The following is a 26876-nucleotide window of genomic DNA, read 5'->3' as shown; positions in this document are numbered from 1 at the left end:
TAATCTTCTGCTCTCACTTGGTATTCTTATTGATTTTTTTATAATCCATCTTTCCAATATGCTCAAAGTGACTTGTTCATAAAACATAAAAACAAAACATTAAGATGTTGATAAATCAAATGATAAATTTAACATACTCCTTCTCTTTTTAATAGTATTTTATTAAAGAAATACTGAGTGGACTGCCATAAGAAATGAGAGAACAAGAGTTGTGGTGCACATTACTTGCAAGATATACAGAAACATAAATTTATGGCTGAAACCACCAGTGGCACAAGGAATACTAAGAATAAAAGGCTCTATATTACATCAAGAAAAAATTTCAACCAGTTTGGTGTCACTTATCCCAAATTTCTTGAGAGATGTGGAAGAGACAAATGTAAATTTTCTCTTTTTTCCCTCACGTGTTCAATAAAATCCCACCAAACTGAGACAACCTGCTCAGAAGCATGCCTACTCAGAAGAAAGCCTCCTTAAGTAAAGATACAAAGCCAGCCAGCAAACAAGGTCTAAATAGAATTGCATCCTTACTTTTCCTCTTAGTGGTTGACATAATGCTCCTTTCCTGTTGACATCCATCATCTCAGACCTGCACACGGAGCCATTTCTACTCCTGGTGTGAGGGGAAGAGTATCAAAGGAGCAGCAACGATGAGAGAGTAGAAAGGAGACAGTCCAGGTGTGCCTGTCCCTTTTCTCTCCCTTTCCCTCCAAGTAAGTGTTCACAGAATTGCAGCCTTATATTATGGAAAGGATGGGGAACCTGTGGTTTTCCAGATATTGCTGGACTCTGACTTCCAGAGGCCCCAGCAAGTGTGGCCAGTGGTCAAGGAGTCACGTGTTCACCATTCCCTTCTCAATGGAGCACCCATTCAAACACAACATCATTTCATAATTATCTGTTCAGCACTGAATAATGCAAGGCAACCATAATGATGGATGGGCAACTTCTCCCTGATGAAGACCATATTCTGGCATTGTGCTGTACTGCTGGGGGAGGCGGCAATGTCAGCTTGCACTTTTACTGTAACTTCATATGCTTTGAGCAGCGAGCTCTTCCTGACAGATAAGGCCACTTGCCAAAAGGAAGAAGGAAGGGCAAGATCACCTTGGCCAGGTCAGTGACCAAGGCTGCAATTGTGAGGCCAACTATCACATGTAAATTATCCTCAAAAGAAACAAGGCAACTCTCGACTCTCCTGACATATTTGGAGGGGTGTGATGGTCCAGATGCAACTGCAAAAGCCATCCACTATGTCTCATTTATTTGAAATAGGTATAAAGGTAAAGAGTAGGTCCAATCGTGGCCGACTCTGGGGTTGCGGCGCTCATCTCGCTTTATTGGCCGAGGGAGCCGGTGTACAGCATGACTAAGCTGCTTCTAGCGAACCAGAGCAGCGCACGGAAACACCGTTTACCTTCCCGCTGTAGTGGTACCTATTTATCTATTTGCACTTTGAGGTGCTTTCGAACTGCTAGGTTGGCAGGAGCAGGGACCAAGCAACAGGAACTCACCCTGTCGCGGGGATTCAAACCACCGACCTTCTGATCAGCAAGTCCTAGGCTCTGTGGTTTAACCCACAGCACCATACGAGATAAGAAATTGCCACCAAATATCCTGCCTTAGGACAGGATGTGAGCGGTGGCCTAGGATTCAGCCCAATCAAATCAACTTCCAGTTCTCTATGCTTCAGAGGACACTGACAAGGGGGATGGCAATGTATTTTCTGAAACTCTCAAGTTTCTCAATAAGAAGCAAATGATGTTCAGTACCAAAGCTCTGATACCCTGAAGTGTATCCTCATTTTCAGAATGGTTAACTAATCGCTTTTGAAACTAAGGCTGCAATCCTAAAATGAAACCCACTTTGAGTAAATCCCATTAAACTGATTGGGTTTACTTCTAAGTAAACATGGCTGCAAAACTGACAGATACTCATTTTGCTAGGTACTTTTATTTACAGCACACATATACATGTACAATATTTTGCCAGTTAATGTTCCAATGCCTAAGGAGATCTCCAAGTAATTTGCAGATATGTAGATACTAATAATAAGCCAGGGTAAGTTTTGAAATGCTCAATGTTCTGACCCAAAATTTGTTTTTCCACTGAAGTAGATGATTCAATGCAATTCTTCTACTTTGACAAACAGAGATATTATCTGAGATGGAGTTAGTAGTGCATGATATCAGTTTGAAAATATGGCCTTTAATAGAGACATTTAATTTGTTTTCTGGAAATAAAGGCAAATAAAAGTTCCTTTTCTGATTGTCAACAAAGTGTAAACTTTAAAATTAACTCTTGACATTTCCACATGAGCCATTGCACCAAATGTCATTACCAGCAAATGCCACAAGTACTGTGCCAGTACAACAAGAGTGAGCAATCTGCTTCCCTTGGTTGAGTGGCCAGATGCAAGGCAGGGCAGGAATTCTGTACCTTTAATAGTTGAGCAGGTGCCACACACAGGCTACACTCACTGACGTTTCAACTGCCACGCAACTATTAAAGGTTCAGGATCGCTGTCTCTTTTTGCATCTGGTTACCCAAGTCCCAGTCTAACTTCAGGAACCCTCTACAAGAAGGTCGCACCTCTGGCAAGAGCAAGCTGTCCCTCCCCAGAGAGAAGGGATTGTCAGAAATGGAGAAAAGCATAATAGTATCCATTGTTTCTCCCCCCCCCCAAAAAAATGGAATTTTATTGCAATGGGATGTAAAAGAGGTAATGATCCAATGGGCTATGGATATCGGTAAACCGATTCGATTATCATCATGAGGGGAAATTATGGATGGAGAGTTGGAGATTTGCAGCTTGCGAGGTGATAAAGGAAAATGGGATAAAGATGTTTAACAGATGGTATTTAACACAAAATTGAACACAATGGCAGAAGGTATTTAAGGAAAACATTCAAAATGTATAAAACAAAATGGGTCGGAGGGGGCACTCTTACAGGGGGTTTGGGCACCAAAGAAGGTTTTCTTTTGGGGATAATAAAATCCTCTCCTTACAGAAAGATTCAGCCTTGCTGGCATCCTCTCAATGTGGACAAGCAGAGGAAGGTTTCCTTTTTGGAATAATAAAATACATTTTTTTACAGAAAGGTCATTGTTTTACATGAGATTAGAATCTTGAGCTGACCAAGGGTGTATTCGCTTTACACCTTAGAGTGCAGGAAAGTTGTTTTCCCTTCCTGCTATGCAATGCATTTCACAGCTATTTTCTCCCTGACTGATCATATCAACTCGGGAGGAATCTAGGCAGAATCTACACACATGTTAAAAACATTATGAAAATCTTGTGTTGGTTTTTTTTAAATCGTTTTGAAAAATGCATTGAATTTGCTATAGCTCACAGTTGTCATCTAGTGTGACAATTGTATATTGCACTTTACAACACACTTAAAACATTTTATTTGCTGCTGTATAACTGGGTCCGCAGCTGCTTCTTTTTGTTTCTACACCAGGTGGGGATGTCTTTACCCAGTAAAACAAATTAGGAATAGCTTAAAGACCTCAATAGGTCTGAAGCTGGTTTGAGAAACAATGCATCAAACTGTAGTGTCTTAAACAAAGTACTGGGTACTACGTATGCATCTTAAATAATATTGTGTGAATAAGGATTAAAAACCCAACAATGGAAATGCAGTGAGTGCACAAACACATACAAAGGGAACGTAAACACAGTCAAGGTCTGAGACCCTGAACTCTGCTTATCTTTGGTGCCATCTCTACCCAAAGATAGCTTAGTTTGGAAAAGCATCCAAAATGCTGTCATATTTAAAGGACAAAAATGATTGTGTATGAAAGGTGATTTCCCTGCTTGGAATGATCCAAAAGAGGGTCATGTCCTCTGGGAATTGCAAGTAAGCAAGTTCTAGATAATCAGCCAGCCAACTTCTCCAAAGCCAGCTTACTCAGTTGATTTTATTTTGTAAATTTTGGGATTGGTTCATAGAATACATTTCAATGGGCAAAGAAGCCATGCTACCAGATGAAGCAATTAATTAATTAGGGTGGTGGTAAAGTAGACCAGGGGGTGGGGGGGAGCATAATATAAACGAGGAAAGATGGTTTAAAATTACTGGGAAAATATAGTTGGAGGAATAGTCTCCTATTTCACCCATGTGTACATTTTTAAAAAGAAAACTAAAACTATGAACCCCTCATGTTGCTATTAAGGCATTAATAATTTCAAGATGGAACTTATGAGTATCTGATCTTAGATAATAGTTTTAGGCACTTTGGGACCAGCACTAGTACAAAGGAACAACCAATATCACTGAGAAGACTTTGGCTGTGTAATGCTCCTGTTTATTCTGCAATATGTTCCCATCACTGGTTTAAAAATTTAGAAATGTCATAGGAAGACACCCACCCACCCTTCACACCCAGAGGTGCAAACAGACAGCACACAACTTGGAAACACATCAAACCACAAATGTGATTTGAAAAACAGCAGGGTGTGTGTGCAACTTTGCTGGGTTTTAACCATTAATGTGTACACAGCCTTTGAGTCAATCCTAACTCTAGTTCTGATGAAGCCTTTCCCTGCTAGGGGTGTATTTGCTAGGTGTACAACACAGTAGGAAAGAATGTGGAGCAGAGGGGGCAGCCTGCTGTGCTCGCAACTGATTCAGAGGAGTTTTTTACAAATGGTTTGGGGATTCTTGATGCGAGGTGGAAAAAAAGATTAATGTCTCTGCCACTAGCAAACAAACCAGACCACTGCCTGTCTTTGCACTGCAGCAACGTTAAAGCAAGTCCTTTGGAACAGGCCCTTGGCCACAGATGCAAAAGTTAAGAAGCAGCCAAATTTAATTCTGCCTCTTTGTTCCATTAGTAAATGTCTTGAGCCAAGTAAGAATACTGTAAATATCTGCATTCACAAGGACTCTATTGTTGTGTGAAGACCATATTCCTGGCAAAACTTTCTGAGAATGTGAAAATGCAAAAATGAAGCTGCACTGTCAGCACAAAATGGTCCATTTGTTTTAGATATTCATCAAATGAGGGTGAAAGAGGAGAGCGAAAAATATGGTCTGAAGCTCAACATCAAAAAAATGAAGATCATGGCCACTGGTCCCATCACCTCCAGGCAAATAGAAGGGGAAGAAATGGAGGCTGTGAGAGATTTTACTTTCTTGGACTCCATGATCACTGCAGATGGTGACAGCAGTCACGAAATTAAAAGACACCTGCTTCTTGGGAGAAAAGAAATGACAAACCTAGACAGCATCTTAAAAAGCAGAGACATCACCTTGCCAACAAAGGTCTGTATAGTCAAAGCTATGGTTTTCCCAGTAGTGATATATGGAAGTCAGATCTGGACCATAAAGAAGGCTGATCGCCAAAGAATTGATGCTTTTGAATTATGGTGCTGGAGGAGACTCTTAAGAGTCCCATGGACTGCAAGAAGAACAAACCTATCCATTCTTAAGGAAATCAACCCTGAGTGCTCACTGGAAGGACAGATCCTGAAGCCGAGGCTCCAATACTTTGGCCACCTCATGAGAAGAAAAGACTCCCTGGAAAAGACCCTCATGTTGGGAAAGATGGAGGGCACAAGGAGAAGGGGACGACAAAGGACGAGATGGTTGGACAGTGTCCTCGAAGCTACCAGCATGAGTTTGACCAAACTGTAGGAGGCAGTAGAAGACAGGAGGGCCTGGCGTGCTCTGGTCCATGGGGTCACAAAGAGTCGGAAACGACTAAACAACAACAATTCATCAAATAACTATGGCTGACCTCTGTGATGTCAGAAGTCTTATGGGAGTCAAAGGAGGTGAGGATTAGAGAGCTGGGTGGGAAAGGCCAAAGGGTGTGCAAAATCCTGCATTTCCTGGGTATCGAGACAAAGGGGGAGGGCAAGTGACCATTGCTGGAGAAGGCAAAGGACTCAGGGTAGCAGCTGACAAAAAGAGGGAAACTGGGGGGGGGGGGAGCGGATACAATGCATACATGGAAACTGGTAATTAAGTATAGACTGGGGCAGCCACCAGTCCCAGTGAGAATGAGTGTATTTGTTGTATGTCCCTCAAGGTGCACAGGTAAACAGAAAACCCCAATAAACTGGTAAGTGATCAAGAACTGCAGTCTACAATCATCCTCCCATTCTTTGCCCGATGACACACAAGTGTGATGACAAGCCAAGTGACATTTAATAGGCCTGATCAGAGCTGGCCCTCATACATAACAGAGATTAAAGGTGTGAGATAGAAGACCAGACACATCACAAAACTGAGTCACAGCTGTTAAACAGTCAGAGTATTCAGTTGGGAACCAGTCAGAGTATTCTGCTGGGAACCTAAAAATCCTATGTTCGCCCCCTATTACAGAACTTATTACAGAAACATTTTTTGAGTATGTTTGGTATGGCCATATAATGGAATACATGGTACAGCAAGTCAGTTCATAGGCATCATTTTAAGGGTAAAAAAGGTAAAGGTAAAGGTACCCCTGCCCGTACGGGCCAGTCGTGTCCGACTCTAGGGTTGTGCGCCCATCTCACTTAAGAGGCCGGGGGCCAGCGCTGACCGGAAACACTTCCGGGTCACGTGGCCAGTGTGACGAAGCTGCTCTGGCGAGCCAGCACCAGCGCAGCACACGGAAACGCCGTTTACCTTCCCGCTATAAAGCGGTACCTATTTATCTACTTGCACTTAAGGGTGCTTTCGAACTGCTAGGTGGGCAGGAGCTGGGACCGAAAGACGGGAGCTCACCCTGCCATGGAGATTCGAACCGCCGACCATGCGATCGGCAAGCCCTAGGCGCTGAGGTTTTACCCACAGCGCCACCCGCGTCCCTTATTTTTAAGGGTACATCTATATAATTCCTACCTAGGCAACAGTTTGTGCTCACATCACTTTAAATCCACCTATCTGATGAGAATAAAAATGTGCAATTAAGTTGTCTGTATTTGTCTGTATTGGTTTTATTCTTGAAGATGGAACATTTGTAATATATTTATTGCACTTATATCTCATATTTTTCTCCAAGGAGCTCAAGATGAAGTACATGGTCTCTCCCCCTCCCCCCCCAATTTAATTTCTATAAGAACCTTGTGAAGCAGGTAGACTGAGAGGAAGTACTAGCCCTGTGAGGTTCATGGTTGAGTGGAGATTTGAATCCTAGCCTTCCAGGTCCTAGTCCAACACTCTAACCACAACACCACACACTTAGAAAGCCTGTGTATGTCTACTCAGAAGCAAAGCCCACTGAGTTCAATGGGATTTACTCACATATATGTGTTTATGGGCAGGATTGTAGAGTCAACAATGACATTGATATAATATTTACTCAAAACTAAGTTCTACCATGATCAATTGGGCTTAATCCATCGTAAATGCATTTACAATTGGAGCCTTCATCTAGAACACTTTATTACTTCTTCCGTTACATCTGCAGGTTGAAGTGAGAAATGTTTTAGTTACAGCTTCTTTGAAGCACCAAGGGAAGTATAAAAAAAATTAGTGCCAAGATTACAGAAAATATGAACCACTGATATTTAAATTAACATTGTTGTTGTTGTTGTTGTTATTATTATTATTATTATTATTATTATTATTATTATTATTATTACAATTAATTTATTAATCTTCTTCTAATCCACTGTCTCAGGGCAATTTACACATAAATAAAAAGTTAAAAAGACAAAACTTTAAGAATTGTAACCAAAACATATTTTCCTCCATGTATGGAAAACAGACAAATTCCATAGTAGTAGCCATGCCTGTAGCGACAAAAACAAATAGCATTTTGCAGTACCTTAAAGAGTAACTCTTTTACTATGGTATACACTTTATGGACCAGAGTACCTGTCAGATGGAATTTACCCCATGAAAGGATATGACCTGGTAAATTTGTTACAAGACCCTTTGTGCTTTAAATGTGAAAATGGTCCATTTTCCCCCACACAAAGCTTTTTCAGTTTAGTCATTCGAACCATACTACCTACAGATTTAAGATGTTGCTGAATGATAATTATGACTAATCAGACTTATTTTGAGGATGTATTTTTTAATATTTAATAAGTTTAACGAGTGAAATTGCACCTAGTTCTTTCTCTGAAGGTTATGCTAGCAAAATCCAGAGAGGCTCACTTCCAAGTAAACCTGCATCTAATTGCATTGCACATCTCTAAACTTCAATACAGTTCAAAATCTCAAAACTAGGCACCCTTTCTATGAACTTGATTTGACTTATATCCATACATAAGTGTTTCAGATCCAGATATAGTTAATTTGAGGGATGAATTGCCAACCTAGGTAACAATGTCAAAAGGTTAGTCATGTACACAGGAAATGGATACAGGTAAAAATCTGAGCCACAATAAAGTGGAAGCAGAACATGAATACTGGATGTAGTATGCACAACTTGCAGTGGTAGGACAAAAATAAGCTATATAAAACTCTTTTAAATGAAACAGTCCTGTGGTCATTCAGCCACAGTGCATGTGTACATTGCCATGACCTAATCAATCCAGTTCGTGTTGTTGGCTCACTGAATGAAGAACAGAATGGATTTTTTTAAAATGTTCTTTCTGCAGTTGTTTTCTATGCAGGATTCAGACACCCTGCAAATAAATTAACATGACACCATGCTGCGAGAAAAAGAAATACTCTACATGCAGCCAGAGCCAAAACCTACAGTGGTCCTTCTGAAGCTATCTGTCAATTAAAAGCACTGATACTCATGAATAGTTAAACGATGCTGTTAAAATAACACTCGCCGCTTTTTTGCTCTGGCTTTTAGATTTAATGCACACTGATCTTTCTGTGAGAACTGCTGCAGGGCTGGTGTCCGTGGTCAGTTGGCATGGCTGGGCCCCCGAACTGGCAGAGTGCATTTACTGCTGTTGCCTAGTAGATAATAGAGCCTGCAACACTGTGACTGAATGCTGACATTTTGTTTAAACTTGTGTGCCTACTTGGGCATGTACAGAAGGCTACGAAACTGCAGCAAGGCTGATTTTACTAGGTGCATTGGGCTCAACAGCTCCTAGTGGTGCAAAGGGACAGCAGCATAAGTATTGCTGATATCAGTTAAATTGGTACAGTGGTACCTCGCAAGACGAATGCCTCGCAAGACAAAAAACTCGCTAGACGAAAGGTTTTTCCGTTTTCGATTTGCCTCGCAAGACGAATTTCACCTATGGGCTTGCTTCGCAAGACGAAAACGTCTCGCGACTTTGTTTCCTTTGTCTAAAAACAAAGACATGTTTTGTTTATAAAGTTAATTTATTTTCCCTTCAATTTTTGAACTGCTCTTTACAGTATGTGTGACTTTAAAGAGCAGTTAATAAACTGTTGTTGTACCAAATTTGGCTTTGTTTGGACTTTTTTTGACCATAGGAACGCATTAATTGATTTTCAATGCATTCCTATGGGATTTCGTGATTCGCAAGACGAAAAATTCGCTAGACGACAAAACTTGCGGAACGAATTAATTTCGTCTTGCGGGGCACCACTGTAGTGTATATAGAGGTCCATGCTACCATCTCCCCTGTGAAATCTAGGTTCTAATAGAAAATATGAAATACATACAGTATTCTGTTACGGAATGCTACCGCCAGGAGAAAATCGGAGGGGGGAGCTCTTGCTGGTGGCTCTTTCCTCCTGCAGCCCCTTGTGCCTAATTAGGAAGCCTCTGGAACATCACATACCCACCAACAGTCCCAATTTGACCAGGACATACCGGAATTACAGAAGCCACCCCAGCTTCTGATTGGATGCCTCATTTTCCATGCCGAGCCTCACTTTGTGAGGGCGCCCATGGAGGTGGAGGGGGGGGAGCTGCTACTTGTGCAGGCCAGACCAACCACGCTGGGCCCAGAAGCCATGCCTCCTCTGCCCGCTGGAGGAGGAAAAGAAGCCGAGGAGGACGAGGAGGAGGAGCTGGTGTGGTGCTCATGGAGGGAACTGCTGCCAGTAATGGAGACAGGGGCTGGGAAACCTGAGTTGGCTTGCACAGGAGCACAGCACTTAAAGATACGCATCTCATTTTTAATCGGCGGAATACTGAAGGGTGTGACATCATGAAAGGCCACACAAAGGACTAGAGCAGGGAAATCTGTGACAATTGTCTCCCCCTGGTCTACCAGTGGGATCCTCTACTGCAGTGGTGTCCAAACTGTTTTTAAAGAGGGCCAGATTTGATGAAGTGAAGGGCCGTGAGGGCCAACCAAAGTTGTTGACCTTCCTTTAGGATTGAAGTGAAGTAGTTGAGCTTTTTTATGATTGTACCCCAGTGTTGTTGAGCTTTTTTAAGACTGAAGCTTTTTGAGGGTTGAAGTTGTTGAGCTTTGAGCTTTTTTTAGGATTAAGGTTGTGGAGGGTTTTTGAGGGATTTTAACCCAGGAAATAAACTGCTACAGGGGCCGGATTAAACTAACCAGTGGTCCGGATTAGGCCCCCGAAACTGACTTTGGACATGCCTGCTCTACTGGATCTCAGCCCTATCCATGAACAGGTTGAGCTCTTTTGCTCATGGAACCATAGCTAGGATCCAAGCCACTTATCTTATGCCATCTGCTCTAGGAAATAACTAAGACAACCAAAGAGGCTCGTGGCACCTTGAGAACTGGCTTTTGTGGATTCAAACCCTCTTCCTCAGAATGCATTTAGTATAAGGTGGGACATAAATGCATGAAATAAAGCAAACAAACAAAGTGGAAAGTTGTAAGGTGGGAGTTGTGTGGCAATGAGATGCAAAAATTACAGACAGTGATAATTAGAGCTGAAATATATCTTCAGAAGGCACATCTTTAACCTTTCCAAGTTAGTGATAATTACGAAGTTTATTGTATTAACACCTTCATGAGGCAGGTGATAGAAACCACAGAGAACTGAAAGGAAGTTAAGTGGAATTCCGTACCAGTGAAATTCCAATTAGGGGCACTAGGCAGCATTTGCCTCCTAAACTGTGTGCCAGAAAGCAACTTATTTACTTTATTCCCTAGAAGCTCAATGGGAACCACGAATAACCACACTTGCTCATAACTGCATTGCCATGATGCTTCATATGACTTACCTGTCCTGGGCTGCCTTTCTTGGTAATGCTAGAATGTGACAGAGGGACCCCAGGAACTGGCTGTTATAATGCAAGCAAGCTATTCCTTGTTTATGCATGTATTGCTCCTATTTTAATTGAACCCTAGTCAATTGTAGCCTGGTTGTAAGGATAGAACTTGTCAAATAAAATATTGTTCATCAACCAATGATTAAATTAATACACAATTTTTGTCCTATGTATCTAGCATGTAATAGCCTTTAGAACATCCCATGCTCAAAATAACTTTCTCAGAAAGATTCTAGGGGGAAATAGCCTGCACAAATGTAATTTCCATATATTCGGAGCTGCTAGCTAATTTCATGCAGCATGTGCTACATATGAACAGTGGTGTGAACTGGGTCTGAAAAAGCATCCTAGTTACCTGCTATAATTTTGAGGTGTCATTTTGATGGAATGCATTGAGATTCCTCTGGGCTTCAATAACCCAATGTAAAGTTTAGTGATACAATGCAATTGCATCAATGCTATATTATTAGTTCAGTGAGCCTGAAACAAATCTTGAGAGTTTTAGAAGCATCACATATTTACGTCGCTGTGCAGCACCCAAACACTTCAGCAGTGATGACTAAAGAGGGATTTTTGCAACACACAACATGTTTACAGTGCAAAAAAGAATTATCCACTGTGCAAGTACTTTAATAAAGAAACACGTCATAAATTGCAAACCTACGCTATAACCAGAAAACACTGAGTTGAAGCGTCAAGGAACCTACTAGTTAAGTCTTAGCAACCCTGTGCAGCAAGCTTCAAAGGTTCTCAGATCTGCAGTGTAGGGAGAAAACTTAGATGCCTAAAGTTTAGACCAGCTTTTCCCAACCGGGTGCCTTCCTGATGTTTTGAACTGCAACTCACATCAGCTCCAGCCAGCATGTTTGTGCTGGCTGGAGCTGCAGTCCCAAAACATTTGGAGGACACCAGACTGTTTGGGCTTAACACCCCAACAGTTCTTCCTGCATTGTTTGAACTGGTTCACTCGCTCAGTCATTTGGAACAATTTGCTCTGCAGTAGTCTTTCTGCAGTGCATCTGCTCCCTTTGTATTTAGGCGTGTGTGCGTTCTCATGTAGGAAGGATGGAACTGAATGGCTTTTTGTCCCTTTTTGCTCTCTGTTGCTGTTAACACAGGGCAGTCTCATGCAATTCCGCTGGGAACACAAAGTAAGACAAGTAGTGTGTCCTGAGTTATAAGAAACCGGGTTTGTACTGGTCTGAGGAAGACCCCTCCTTTGTTTTGAAGAAGCATCTCACCTCACTGCACTTTTTTCTTACTCAGATGTTGACATCACCACTGTAGCTCAGATTCTCCAGCACCGCTCCAACAGATCACTATTTCCACTATGCCAAAGTTATAGTTGGTCGCAAGTGCCCATGTCTGTGCACCAGATTTGCTGTCACACTAAATGTGAAGAACTTTGCAGTGTTACTGCTTCTTTTTTCTTAAAAACAAACAAACCCAAAACCCATTAATGGTAATCTTGGTATTTTTTCACTATTGCAGGCATGCCCATAATTATCAGAAAAATAATATAGCTCCTTCCTGTACTACTTCCTGTACTACTCACATCACAGGTCAAATCACTAATTGAGATTTTCTTATTAGCAGTCCAATCTGCGCTCTAGTTAAGCCAGAAAGTCCAGTTTGTCCCATCAGTTTCCAAGGGATTAAATTGCTTGAATCAATATTAAAGGTCCAAGGGACCGTGTTATAAAAATATTTATTAAAAATATGTAGCTTAAAATGACACTCCATCTCTGTTCTGATCTTGGGGAGGAAACAAAGGACATTTACAGCACACTCCTATGCATGTCTACTCATATGTAAGCACAATTTAGTTCAATAGGCTTATTCAAAGGAAAATGTTTATAGGATTGTAGCCTGGGGCAGGTAAAAGAAATGCCCTGGCTCTTATCCAAGGTGAAGTCAGGGAGCATTAAGAAAGAACAAAAGGTTATACACCAACTAATGTGTTTATGGACACTTGCTCTTCACAAGACGTGACCAGTGCTGTCAAAGCTGATCACCCTGATCACCTTGGCAGTGTATTGCACAACATGACCCTGAGCTGCCCCCCAGCAGCCATTTATGCTGGTGGCAAACCTGATCTATGCTAAGGAATCTGTCTCTTCTTGTATTAAACCACATGGGTTCCTCTCCTTGTACAGGTCACCTCATTTCAAATTTTTATGTAGGTTTGGGGCTTGAGGTTATGATTACAGTGAAATAATGATCCAAGGGAATCATTTAAGCTGGGCATCATATGTATTCATAAAATTCATACTGAAAAACATATTGTGGGGGATGAGCTCACAGTAACTAATCTGCAGTACAAGCATTCTTCCCTTTAGAAAGGTAAGTTGGAAAGACACTAAGGAGACTGCTATATTCCATTATACACTATATATGTGCTATGTTATCAACTGACAGCAGGCATATTCAAATCAAATTTTTGTTAACACAGGACAAAGTACAGCCCAAACAATTATAATTTCTGTTTGGAAATATGTGCACTTTTCCTTCTCCTTGAAGCGTAGTAAAACACTTAAGTTTTGAGGCTTCTCAGGACAAGAGAGGAGAGGTGTCTAAGTCCTGCTCACTAAAGTTATCTCTTTTCCCCCCCCCCCACCTCCCTCCTCTAGAAGCAGTGCAGGTTGGCTTTCCTCAGCACAAAGGAGAGCTCATTTTAATGCCCAATTAATCTTCTCAGATATTTGCACTTAGAAAGCTGGTGCCTCAGGAGACCCTCCAGAAGAGAGGTGGTAAAATGCTGGTAGGAAAGACATCAGCTCCCACCCCTTCTGAAAGCCCAGGGGCGGCTTTTCCTCCCTCCCTCTCCTGTAAAGCATGAAGCTTATTTTTGTGGTGCGGCAGACCGATGTCTTCCCCCAAGTCCCCCTCTTCCACTTCTTCAGGATTCCTTCACACTGCTGTAAGCTGCCAGCCAGCAGCATGCTTGCTCCTTCTTTCAAGGACAAAAGGGGATTTCAAGCGAGGGGCGTTGAGGCGCAGGAGCCCGACCAAAGAGCAACTTGCATTTACTTCATAAAAACACATGCCAGTGCAGGAGGAGGGTAGAGAAAACGAGACAGTAAATGAAGGTCAAGAGGCTTAGCTGTGATCCACTGGGGGGGGGGGGGGTGGAGAGAGAGAGAGAGAGAGAGAGAGAGAGAGAGAGAGCGGGGATGGAAGAGAGCTAGCGAGCACTGCAGCAAACATTGTCTGTGCACATGCCGGTACTCACCATAAAAATAGAAAGAACTGAAGAGAACCACTTTAGTAGGGGGCCCTTCCGAAACACCTTTCTCAAGAGCAAGAGATCCGCCGGTCCAGCGAAAGGCAAGGCAGAGGATGCTCAATTTACACACAGCAGCAGCAGCAGGAGCAACAGCAGCAACAACAACAGGCAAGTCTTTTCACAGCTTGTCAAACCTGTAAGCAGTTTGCGTGCTGGCACAAAACCTGGGGCAGGGAAGAAGTCTGACTCTGCTGTAGCACTGCAGCTAAAACAGACCGTTGTTTTTCCCCTCTGTGTCTCCCTCCCTCACACACACACACACACACACAGAGAGACTCAAGCTACGCGATGTGGATTCCCCCACCCCCTTGCTGTCTTCATATGCTCACAATTACTTGCTATTTGGAGATATGATGTGGAGGGGGGGTGGGGGAGGAGTTGAGGAGTGGTTGGGGGGGGGGAGAGAACGGAGCCACAGAGCAGCTGAGCCAGCATCAGTATTCTTAATCAGCCCTTGCCAGCAGCCAATCAGGTGGCACTTGAGCGGTGCCAGCGTGACAGTTCGCCAGAGCCCTGACAGCACAGGGCTGAGGCAAGCAACACATTTCCACCACCGCTCGCCCGGCCAAGAACACTCCTAGGGCAATCTGTGTCTTTTGATCCTGCAGACAAATGAGCTGCCCACGGGAACTGTGGATGCTGGACAAGGAGCAGAGAGCTGTAAAAACCAGTGCCCCAAAGATGTTTCGTCACTCCCTGCCACTACTACTTCTCCACCACCTCCACAGTCGCACCAAAGCATGATGCTCGCGCATGCCAAAGAGTCGGGGTGCAGTCCTGGGCAAGAGGGGTGCAAGTCCCGCTGAACTCAACCCTTTCTTGGTTCTGTGTAGGAATGCAAAGGATTGCACGGCTTCCCACCATCAGCTGAAAGTTAATTTTCTTCCATGGTGTACATACAACTTCCATCTATTATTCATCATTTAAAGCATTAGTGTCTTTACGCCACAGAGAGGGCAACATCTGACAGGATGAAAAGTTTGGGGGAACTGCCCTTGTTAATTAACCACAAGGAAAATAAAGACAGTTGTCACACCATGAAGGAGTCTAGATTTCTGCAACGGACATACAAAGTTCTGCCGTCAACCACACCCAAATCTGGCCTCAGAACAAACTGTGTCCCTCAACATTAACACAAATAAATGTATTTACACATTCTCTCGTTTTAATCCACTTAGGAAAAAAATGTTTTATTTTTTGTTTTTTTCTGCTATGAAGTGTATGGATTACAATGAGAACATGGGGGCAGTAAAAAAATATAACAATAACAACTTAAAAAGGAAACAATGAGCTGTCCTTTCATGGCATGCAAAATCAGCTGCCTGAAACAGCTATCCCACTCTGCTAATAGTAGGGCTGGCCCTCCAAGAAAAACACAAAGATTCTCTTTCCAGACCATGGGTGGGATGGGACACTACATAGGCAGGTGTGTTTTTTTTTTAATCCCATGGCATTTCTCGCCTTATACTTTGAATCTGCTACCGTGATTAGAATCTTGCTTCTCTAGATGATAGTCTCAAACTCCACAATGTCTTTAACAATCTTTTACAACATCTTCACATCGTTGTCATAGCTGCTATGTTATATACATATCTAAACGAAAGCCTTTAAAACAAATGCCAGCATAAATAGCCAAGGCTAAAACTAAAATAGATTCCATTTGTCACATGAAGCTTATTGCTGCAGGTGCAATTCCTAAAATGGTGGTTCATCAACCTCAAAGACTTACATGATGAATAATGAATTTGCAATCAGTGCTCCACAATTTACCAAATATATATTTCAGTAAGAAAACCCAAAATCATTGTCAGATGATCAGAATTTATATTGACACTCTTTATGAACAAATGCAAGCTTGGGGGGGTGTGAGAAAAGGTTTATGTGAAAAAAGCTAATTCAGTTTGCATTCCGCAAAGAAATACACATATTTCAAGCTGCTGTTAGAAATCAGCTCAACTGCCCTGTGTAGGAGAGCTGGTCTTCAAGGAACATTGTTAGGGGGGTGGCCCTGGGTCTTTTGCAATGAGCACCTGGTCTTCCACCACTTTCCTTTATTATTTTTTTAAATATTAAAGGGTGGCTTTGCATACTTCAAAGTGCAGCACCAATGAGACCTCAGCCACCCACCAACCTAATTTGCTCAGAGGCTTGCATTTGCATCTCTACGTATAAATTGCAAATTTTATGCTAACTCGTATCATGGGCCTATGCCCTGAGACTTTTAAACACCCAGCAAAATCCCTTCTGGCCTCTATTAAAAGGTAAAACTACTTCTGAGAATAGTTCTGCAAGCTTATGCTTTTATGAGGTTTCAACTTCCTAGCTAATATAACAACTTAATTTACCTTAGTTGAAGTACTAACTTGTATGCTGCTATGCCAGACACTCCGCTGTGTCTGCTGTTTTTGAGTTTTGATGCAGATTTAAGTTACTATTTTAACTATTGTTTTAATACAATGGTGGCATTTGTGTGATTTCTGGGGACACCCTGAGTTTCTGTTGGAAGAAAGGCATGACAGAAAAGCAATCATTATTTTAATCATCTCCTCTTAAGACACCTATTAAATATTATTCCTGACACATCAGAGTCCCTATGGATGCAGTTTTCTCCGTAATTCACTATAACATTTAAAACCACCATGTATACACACAGAGTTTGCATATAGCATGGCATCCATCCAGGCCATAGATTGCTGGCATGTATAAAGGTCAGGAAGACCATATAGATTGCAAAGACTTTAAACATGGTGCTAAGCCATGTGAAAGCTTCACACCCAACATCTTATTGATAGCTGCTGTCTGTGTCAGCTAAATAGACAGAATATTAGGGTACTTTGTGCCCTCTCACACACTTAAATTGGCTGTTTCTTTTATTGGTATTCTTTGCTACTAGAATTCGTTCCCGGATTTGTGCATCTATTCCCAAAGAATGCAAGTCTGATTGGATCAGATCCAGACTTAGTTATGCTTAGAGTTAATTCACTGGACTCAGACTTAAATTCCATTGATTTCAGTGGGTCTTTTGTAAGCATGACATCCAGATTTCCTTTGGTGCCATGTTTCTAGGGATAGGTCTACACTTTAGAGCTCTATGTAAATTTGATAGACTTCGATGTGCCACAGTACTGTTAAGTTGTATGCACAACACCTAAGCTATAGGTATACATGCTCATTCAGAGGGAAGAACAAAATATAATACATTGTCAATATTTTTGTTGTTTGGAGGGAAACAGCATCACATATCTATATTTAGCAAAGTCAGAAAATTACTCAGTGAGCAGATTACAAAAGACATGCAGCTTGTTTGTAGAGCCAATTAAGCCAGCTGGCCTTGAAGGTTCAGCTTCTTATCTTGCAGTTCTTCTGTTCTCCAACTTCCCTTGCTACTGCAAGTCAAGCCCTACTATCAGAGGCAAAAAAAAGACCAACCCAAAGCAATGAAAGCAAAACCAACCCAGCCTGGAACATATAACATAACAACAATGTGATGAAGAAGGTCCATAGGATTACTAAAATATATTGCTGATATCTAAATAAACACTGACAGATAAAATTTAGAAGAAGAAGAAGAAGAAGAAGAAGAAGAAGAAGAAGAAGAAGAAGAAGAAGAAGAAGAAAGAATATGGTTTAGTTTATTGGATGATAGGACTTCTGCAGACATAATTTAGCTATATTTCATCTGTTCATTATTCTGATAAAATAGTTTTATATTTTCAGGGGAGAAAGGTCTAATTACACATACAGTTGATTATCTGCTTCAGATACAAGATTATTCAATTACCAGGGATTGAGGACACAGCATGGCGACCGGGTGGCTATCTTAATAATCCAACCTGGGTTTTCCTTTCCATAAATGGCATGTGAAACCCAGGGTAAATCAGTGAGAAGTCAACTTGAATTAAGGTAATAAATAATAAGAATAAGAATAATAGCAGCTTTTTCAGAAAAAAGACCACAGATCTTATAAACAGCCTGATGAGAAATTCAGATACAGAACAGACTAACATATTACAAATGAGTCTATTTGTTGTTCCTAGATGGACTCATGTTTCTAAATTTCTGGATTAAAGTTTTATAATTTCATATATGTTCTGACTGTTGATTGCTTCAGGATGTTTCATGGGAAATAGTTCATAAATTAAATAAATAAATAAATAAGTCACCACTACAGTTTTAGGGATGCCTTGAGGCATTTGATCTTTGCCAATACGCTATGAACCAACCAACCTGATCTACCCCTCCCAGACCGATGTGTGGTTCAGGGCATAATTCATAACATGTATTTTTAAAGGAAATCCCTACAGGGAATTCGATTGCACAGAAAATTTCCATGACAGATCCCAGAAGCATTGCAGCTGGCATGGAATCCATGTAGCATACTGTACTAGACTTCTCAATGAAGCATAGAAAACAGCCCTCCACCTAGATCTCAGAATCATGGAACTGAAGGGACCACAAGGGTCCTTTAGTCCAGCCCCCTACAATCTTTTGCCCAATGCGGGGTTTGAACCCACAACCCTGAGACAATGTGTCTCATAAAGTCCTGTGTGCAGACCAGCTTTGTATGCACCTAATTTTGTATAGGATTCTATTCATTCTTCGAAATTGTCTATTGATCTATTACTCTTGACAGCACCTTCTAATCCACAGGCCATTTAAGGCTCTTTGGTTCACTCTGCTTGAAAGCTTGCCTATAGCAAGCTGCTTGGAATAATGCTGATCACTCCAGTATTTTTTTCGCTGAGAGAGATCCTGGCATGCAGCTTCTTAGTAGTCTAATAGTGTTACTAGTCATAACCATTCTAGGCCTGCCATACCAGAAAAGAGAAGGTATGTGTCATATACTTGCTCAGTAATATTACTGTTGCTGCAACAGCTAATGTTATAACACTAGCCATAAAGATGGCTGCCAAGCGCTTACTGCATAATACTTGTCACAAAATGCCATGAACAACCTTTGTGAAACAGATTGAAAAATTCAAAAGGTAGGTTGTATGTGTACAAATATGTTTGTATTTTTTTCATCCTTTGGATCGGCCCTGATCATGGAACTGAGGTTTGAAAGAGACCTGAAAGCCACAAACCAACCAGACATGCTAGTCGACCCAGAGTATTCTGACCACTTTGGTGAATCTACAGCATTCAGATAAAACTGGGTTCAAAGTGAGTTCAGCTTTATGAAGCATCCATTTTAACTAACAATGGCTAGCGGTCAGAGATGCTGGACACTGTAGTCTAGCGACATCTCAGTCACAGTTTCCCTATCCTTGCTTTAGTGTCAAACTACATGACTGATACCTCCTGATGTGTTTTTAAAGCTTTAATATGAGAGAGAGAGAACTTGTTCAGGGAAGCAGTATAGCTGGAGGAGAGATTTAACCATTTCCTGTGTTGTTTTCAGAATCAAAATTGTACCCTCCTACTGGTGGCGCTAGGGACGCAGGTGGCGCTGTGGGTAAAAGCCTCAGCGCCTAGGGCTTGCCGATCGAAAGGTCGGTGGTTCGAATCCCCGCGGCGGGGTGCGCTCCCGTTGCTCGGTCCCAGCGCCTGCCAACCTAGCAGTTCGAAAGCACCCCCGGGTGCAAGTAGATAAATAGGGACCGCTTACTAGCGGGAAGGTAAACGGCGTTTCCGTGTGCGGCTCTGGCTCGCCAGAGCAGCGATGTCACGCTGGTCACGTGACCCGGAAGTGTCTCCGGACAGCGCTGGCCCCGGCCTCTTGAGTGAGATGGGCGCACAACCCTAGAGTCTGTCAAGACTGGCCCGTACGGGCAGGGGTACCTTTACCTTTACCTTACTAGTGGCACTGTGGGTTAAACCACAGAGCCTAGGACTTGCCAATCAGAAGGTCGGTGGTTCAAATCCCCATGACGGGGTTAGCTCCCGTTGCTCGGTCCCAGCTCCTGCCAACCTAGCAGTTCAAAAGCATGTCAAAGAACAAGTAGATAAATAGGTACCGCTCAGACAGGAAGGTAAACGGCGTTTCCGTGTGCTGCTCTGGTTCGCCAGAAGCGGCTTAGTCATGACCCAGAAGCTGTATGCCGGCTCCCTCATCTCATAAAATGAAATGAGCGCCACAACCCCAGATCCGGCCACGACTGGACCTAATGGTCAGGGGTCCCTTTACCTTTACCTTACTAAAACTGCTAGTAGCATTTCCAGAGTGAAGCTAACAGTGGCTTTGGAGACAGGGCTTCAGTTGGGACCCTCCTTAAGCACCCACCTTCCAAGCCCTGCTGCCCCCCACCCCACCCCATTGCTCTGTTGGCACTTTTAAAGCTCTTTTTTAAAAAGCGTACATCAGGAGATGCAATCAAAAACCTGCCATGCCGCATGTCAGTCATTAATTATGCCTACTTTCACCAAGAAGCACTTCCATGTTACAAGAAGTACTGAAGAGTACACTGCTGAGCCACACTTCCACTTTTACCATTTTGAACTGGGAGAACGCTGATTTAGATTTTGACAAGAAAACTGTGTTTGCTTGAAAATGAATGTCGGTGATACAAACTGAAATAAGGTACAGACTGCACCAGTTTTATGTGTTCTGTTTAATGATCATTTGCATAAAAACAAACAGGTGCAGGCAGGCATACCCCAGTGAACGGGAGTACAAAATAGTTAAGAGCAGAGATAAGTATCTTTAGACATAATTATGTTACACGTCTCCCCAATCTCCAAGCAGCAAGAGATTCCCAGGGGTCCCAAGTACTTTTCCAGGGTTTGGTTTCCTTGGAATGAAGGTCAGTGGGGACTGTGGTGTCTTTAGGATATAGGCTTGTATTTACACATATTTACCGGTACAACCTGAGCATAGGGTGGAGGGACTTCCAGCATTAACCTCCCTCCATCAAAAAAATAGCTTACTTGTCACAGCTTTGGATCCAACACTGAACAAGACATGCTTCTGCCCCCTGCTTCCAGCCTGCCTCTTCCAGCTCTCACACACAAACACCTAGCCACACTTTGGCCTGTTGTTCTCCTTCACTTAGCAGTTGCAACCTAGTTGAGGAGGGCACTTACGTGGCCACCCACGGTCATTGTATTACAAAGATTGGTTCAGCAACCTCCCCTACTAGACTCTAACCCTCACTGGATATAGGATACTAGAAGGGACTTGGGGCATCATTCAGACTGACCTCCCCAAACACATAAAAATGCAATCTTTTTGATACTAAGAAGGGCCCATGGAAGGGGGGGCTGGTTGAAGGGGACTTTCCCAACCCATCTTGTTCTGCAGCACCCCAAATACTCTCCTGAGTGTCAGGAGACCCTCCCAAACAGGATGGGCTGTGGTATAGGAGGCTGAGTGGGGAGAGGTAACTGCCCAAAGTCGGGCACTATTAATGAGCCTCTTAGGATCTGTTGTTGTTTAGTCGTTTAGTCGTGTCCGACTCTTCGTGACCCCATGGACCAGAGCATGCCAGGCACTTCTGTCTTCCATTACCTGCCGCAGTTTGGTCAAATTCATGCTGGTAGCTTCGAGAACACTGTCCAACCATCTCGTCCTCTGTCGCCCCCTTCTTCTTGTACCCTCAATCTTTCCCAACATCAGGGTCTTTTCCAGGGAGTCTTCTCTTCTCACGAGGTGGCCAAAGTATTGGAACCTCAGCTTCAGGATCTGTCCTTCCAGTGAGCACTCAGGGCTGATTTCCTTCAGAATGGATAGGTTTGATCTTTTTGCAGTCCATGGGTCTCCTCCAGCACCATAATTCAAAAGCATCAATTCTTCGGCGATCAGCTTTCTTTATGGTCCAGCTCTCACTTCCATACATCTACTGGGAAAACCATAGCTTTTACTATACGGACCTTTGTCAGCAAAGTGATGTCTCTGCTTTTTAAGATGCTGTCTAGGTTTGTCATTGCTTTTCTCCCAAGAAGCAGGCGTCTTTTAATTTCGCGATTGCTGTCACCATCTGCAGTGATCATGGAGCCCAAGAAAGTAAAATATCTCACTGCCTAGATCTTAGGATCTAGACCCTACTATTAAAAGGAGAATTCACTGGAGGGCGGGGAATCAAACAACCCATTAATCTTTCCTCTTCCCTTTTTCTGATTCACATTATTGAATCTTAGAATCAAGTGAAAGCAGAATGTTTTATAAGTAGAGGGAACATATGCCAAAATACTCACTGAGCCAAGGCTGAACAACTGCAAATGAAAGCTGTTTCTGTTTCAATACAACAACTAATGCAAATATAAAAGTCCTGACAGAGCTTGGAGCGTCAGCGTTTCCAGTAAAATGTTTCATAAAATAGATCCTGTTTCCTTTGAAAACATTATGGGCTGCATAAAATATTAATTAAAAGGGAATGTCAGCCTTTTCACTATGCAGACAATTCTGTCAGCTCCAGAGTGACGAATGAGAGCCTTTACAATGGAGATGCTCTGTAAGGTGATACAGTTTTCTGCATCAACAATAATTGATTCCTTATAGGGTTCCAGAGCATGCTCTGAGGAGACATATGCAGCCATCTTGCTGGTGGCAGGGTCTGAGTCTGATCAATGCCAAGATGGCAGACTGTCTTATCACTCCATGTATGCCACCTTACCAGATGGAAGAAAAGCAAGATATGAATGAAGCAACTAAGAGCATAAGAACCTATCACCAGCCCGCTGAATCAGGCTAGTGGCCCACCCTGTTCTCACCGTGGTCAACCACATCCCTGTGGGAAGCCTGCAAACTGGACATGAGCACAGCAGAGCCCACAACCCATATAGAGCACATCTTTTCCTCTCTCATGCAAGTAAAATCAAATGGCATCCAGGGGGGGAAAGAGGGGCACTGTTTCACACATTTTAATTGTGCCCATTAGATCGCTTCCTGATGACCTGTTTATTGCTCAGTTATTCTGATTTGTTTTCAGGGGTGTTAGATGATGTCAGCTATTTAATTGAGAATTCATTCTGATTTATTTCTGGCTCCGCCTGCACTATACACTTAAAGCTGTATCATACAACTTTAAACAGCCATGACTTCCCCCCAAAAATTATGGGAAGTGTAGTTTGTTAACCACCCAAAAGACTGAGTTGGTTGAGAGTTGTTTGGAGACTCCTGTTCCTCTCACAGAGCTACAGTGGTTTAACCACCAGTCCCTATTCCCAAGGAACTCTGGAAATTATAGCTCTATGAGGGAAAAGGGGTCTTCAAACAACTCTCAACTAATCCTGTCTTTTGGGGAAGCAGGTTGATCAACCTGAATTTGTCAGTATGTGATTGAATCCCACCCTGAAATAGTAATAGTTTGGAGGTACCCATAGCCTGAATATCTGAGCATAGAATTGGGAACCATCCATATTTTGTCTTTTATTTGGGATCTCCTGGATGCCACCCGTCAGAGGTAATATTCAGCACAAATAATCTTAGAATATATATCAATTTATTTTTCGTCGACATACACTGATTAAGGCAGGTTTCTGCTAGCTACACCAGGCAAGGTTATCTGGGTCTAGATACAAATCTGTAGAGTTCTATTTAATAATAATAATAATGCACTGTCTGCATTTCCTGTCTAGCAAAAGGACTCATTGTCACTGTACTATTTATAGACGTTACTAAGAGATCCATATATAGCATTATTACCTTAATTCCAAGGTAGGAGAAAGAATTAAAGGACTATCCTCTACAACATACATGAATATAAAATACTGCAATCAGTAATTTCCAGTCATATACATCGCCAGTAACAAATGTTACGCTGGATCCAACTTAAGCTAGTCATGACTAACTTGACCCATTGATTTCAAGGGAGCCAACCAACCGTCATGGAAGCATCTAAACAAATATACAACTTACAGATATGTTCATATGTACCTTATGTTCTGAACTATCCTGTTACATGCCATTTATATTCAACATATAATACATCTGCTAATAAGAATCTATTGGCTTCAGTAATAATTATTCATTAGGGCACTGGTGAAAGGACAACTGATTTAGTGTGTTATGAAAACAAGATTTTCAGAGTTTAAACATGAGAGAGAGAGAGAGAGAGAGAGAGAGAGAGAGAGAGAGAATGGATACGTAGGTTTCTTGAATGGCAAAAATATTTTTAAAGCAGGATAAAATGACTAAAATAAATACTTCCCCCCCCAAAAAAAAAAAATTACCCTAACAAATAAAAAAATCTGAAAATGGGATTAGTCAAAATGAATGACTCAGAGTACACTGCAACATAGCTAAGATGCTTTCAGACCAGAAACCTGAAAGATGGTGCACATGTAGCTCAAGACATGGTGATTCAGAAAATTCTGAAAATGGAACATTTTTACACCTGGGGCAAGTTGACCTCATAACAGAGTCAGTGTACCAAGACAGAACATGTCAAGGTGAACATTAGGAGTTTTGTTTGCATTTTCAAACTCTGTCTTGGCAGAGTTGAAGCAAGGAGCTTCTATCTATGCTTGCAGAACACAAGGTGCATTTACTAGTATGTATAGTAAGACAAATGAACTTGTGCTATAATTAATACTTCCTCTAGCATTCAAAACCTTTTTTTAGACTACTGTTCCAACCTAGGGAACTTGAATGTACAAACTCTCTGAACAAGAGCCCCTGTATTCTGTTCAACACCCTACACACTGTAGCACCTGAAAAGGTTCATTTACTGTACAAAGTCTGTGTGGGGTTGCCCTGAAACATGTTCAGAAGCTTTGAACTGGTATGGAATGTCATGGTGAGAGTTCTAACTGAACCCACTGCATGGAGCAAATGATATTTGCTTCCACCTCCAGTTCCAAGTGCTGGTATTCTCTTTAAAGTTCAAAGCAATCTTTGGACCAGGATATATTCAGGATTCAAGCTTACCTGCACCTTTGATCCACATCACCTCTTCTTTGAAGGTTAATTGGGTAGATACTCAGGAATAGGTCTTTATTGCCATTGCACCCAGGCTCTGAAACTAAAATTGTTCCCCTAGGTCCCTCACTTCGGGCCTCCTTTTCTTTTGTCCTGGGGGGCTTTGAGGGGTGGGCTATAGTTTGCTTGATGCGTTTGCTTTGCGGCTTTCATTCTTATTATTTTATGCTGTCTCACTTTGCAGTTGATTGTTTTATGCCAGTTCTATATTTATTGTTGGCCACTTTGGACGTTCACCTCAAACAGCAAAGGATTCCATAAGTGCTCTAAAAATAAATAAATCACTGTCATCTGAATCATTTGGCCATCACCACCTTCTTCTCCCTGCCCCAGTCCACTTAAGAAAAAGCTTCTTTCCTTTACTTCCTTGCCTGCGCATATGGAAGTTAAACTAGATTCATTCACCTAACTATTCTGCTGCTGAATTGAGCTTGGACCTTCAAGGGTTCAACTCCACCAAAGCTGAGTGCCTTTCTTAAACATGATGTGTTGAATCCGTGTCCCCCCTCCCCAGGCATCCTCATAAGCCAGCAAAACCACTGCTGCAATTGATAGGAGAGGGAGTTTTCTAACCTTGCAGTCCCTTTTCATGAGCAGATACATGAGAATGGGAGGAATTATGCAATACATCACTTCGTTTTTTACCTGACCATCAGTCTATGCACAGGTTTTGTCTCACTCACTGGAAGGCAGCAGCAGATTGGCTTCCTATTGAGAACATTTTTGTTTATCTCCATTAAGGATAAGAGTGAAAACTGAAAATAGTAGCTTTCTAGATACCTGCTTTGGCAAAAGGAGTATACACTCCTCGTTACTTCCACACCGGATTGTTGGATTGGTACACCAATGTTTTTCCAGAGAGAACATAACCATTTACTAACAATCTAGTCTCTATCACTATCATGTTTGTGGTATTACATTATTTTTTATTTTAAAAGAATAGTTGTTTTACTCGTTATTTTCTAATTGGAGAAAGCCCTCGTGTTGGGCTCATTTCATGATGCATGAGCTGCTGTTTCTTTTTGCTTAAAAAGCTGGAGGGAGGGAGGGAGGGGCAGAGCCATTTTGTCCTTTCAAAATAAGCTCTCCACTGGCTTCTAATAGGCTTTGACTTGCCTGAACAGAGAAGGAATTAAGTTCCTCCTGTGAAAAAGGCCTCCCCTTACTGAAGACCAATTAAATGGGATCTAAATTCTAAAATTAGATGAAAACATTTTAGACAAAAATGCTAGCATGCAGTCATCTAGGTAACGGTGTGATTTCATTGCTAGGACCTCCCATTATATCATGTTTCACTGCAGTTTCTTGTGTTGAAAGCTCATTTATAGCTTGCCTTCGTATCCGATTACATCTCTCACTGAAATCTAAACAACTTTCCGGCATCCTCCACCTTGAATCCTGAAAGCACTCGGTCATTATTTAGTTCAGAAGAATAAGCATAAGTGTAATGGTAATGATGATGATGATGATGCTTGACTGAAGCTGGTTTGAAGGGGTCCTAAATTTGACCCCTGACATTTAGGGGAGACCCCTCCCTGGAGCACAGCTGCCAGTCAGTATAGACTTAGCAACATGGACAATGCTAGGCCATGACAGTATAGTTTCCTTTGTCCCTCGCTTTCCAAAGCACATTCCATATAATATAGAAACACTGTT

At 42.1% G+C, this 26876-nt stretch overlaps 1 protein-coding gene across 8 annotated transcripts in view; it reads right to left on the bottom strand.

Moving 5' to 3' along the window:
- ANO4 (anoctamin 4) overlaps positions 1–26876 on the bottom strand; it is a 145890-nt gene that overhangs the window by 96665 nt on the left and 22349 nt on the right. The window contains exon 1 of one of the 8 annotated variants that reach the window (XM_082238638.1): positions 14309–14690. The exons of the other annotated variants lie outside the window; for them this stretch is intronic. The gene's annotated coding sequence lies outside the window, so the exon portion shown is untranslated. Of the gene's footprint in view, positions 1–14308; positions 14691–26876 lie in introns of those variants that run through there. 8 annotated transcript variants of the gene reach the window in all.

This window comes from Podarcis vaucheri (assembly GCF_965113315.1).
Source record: "Podarcis vaucheri genome assembly, chromosome: 10".
NCBI lineage: Eukaryota > Metazoa > Chordata > Lepidosauria > Squamata > Lacertidae > Podarcis > Podarcis vaucheri.
This window is presented reverse-complemented; position numbering and strand designations above follow the sequence as displayed.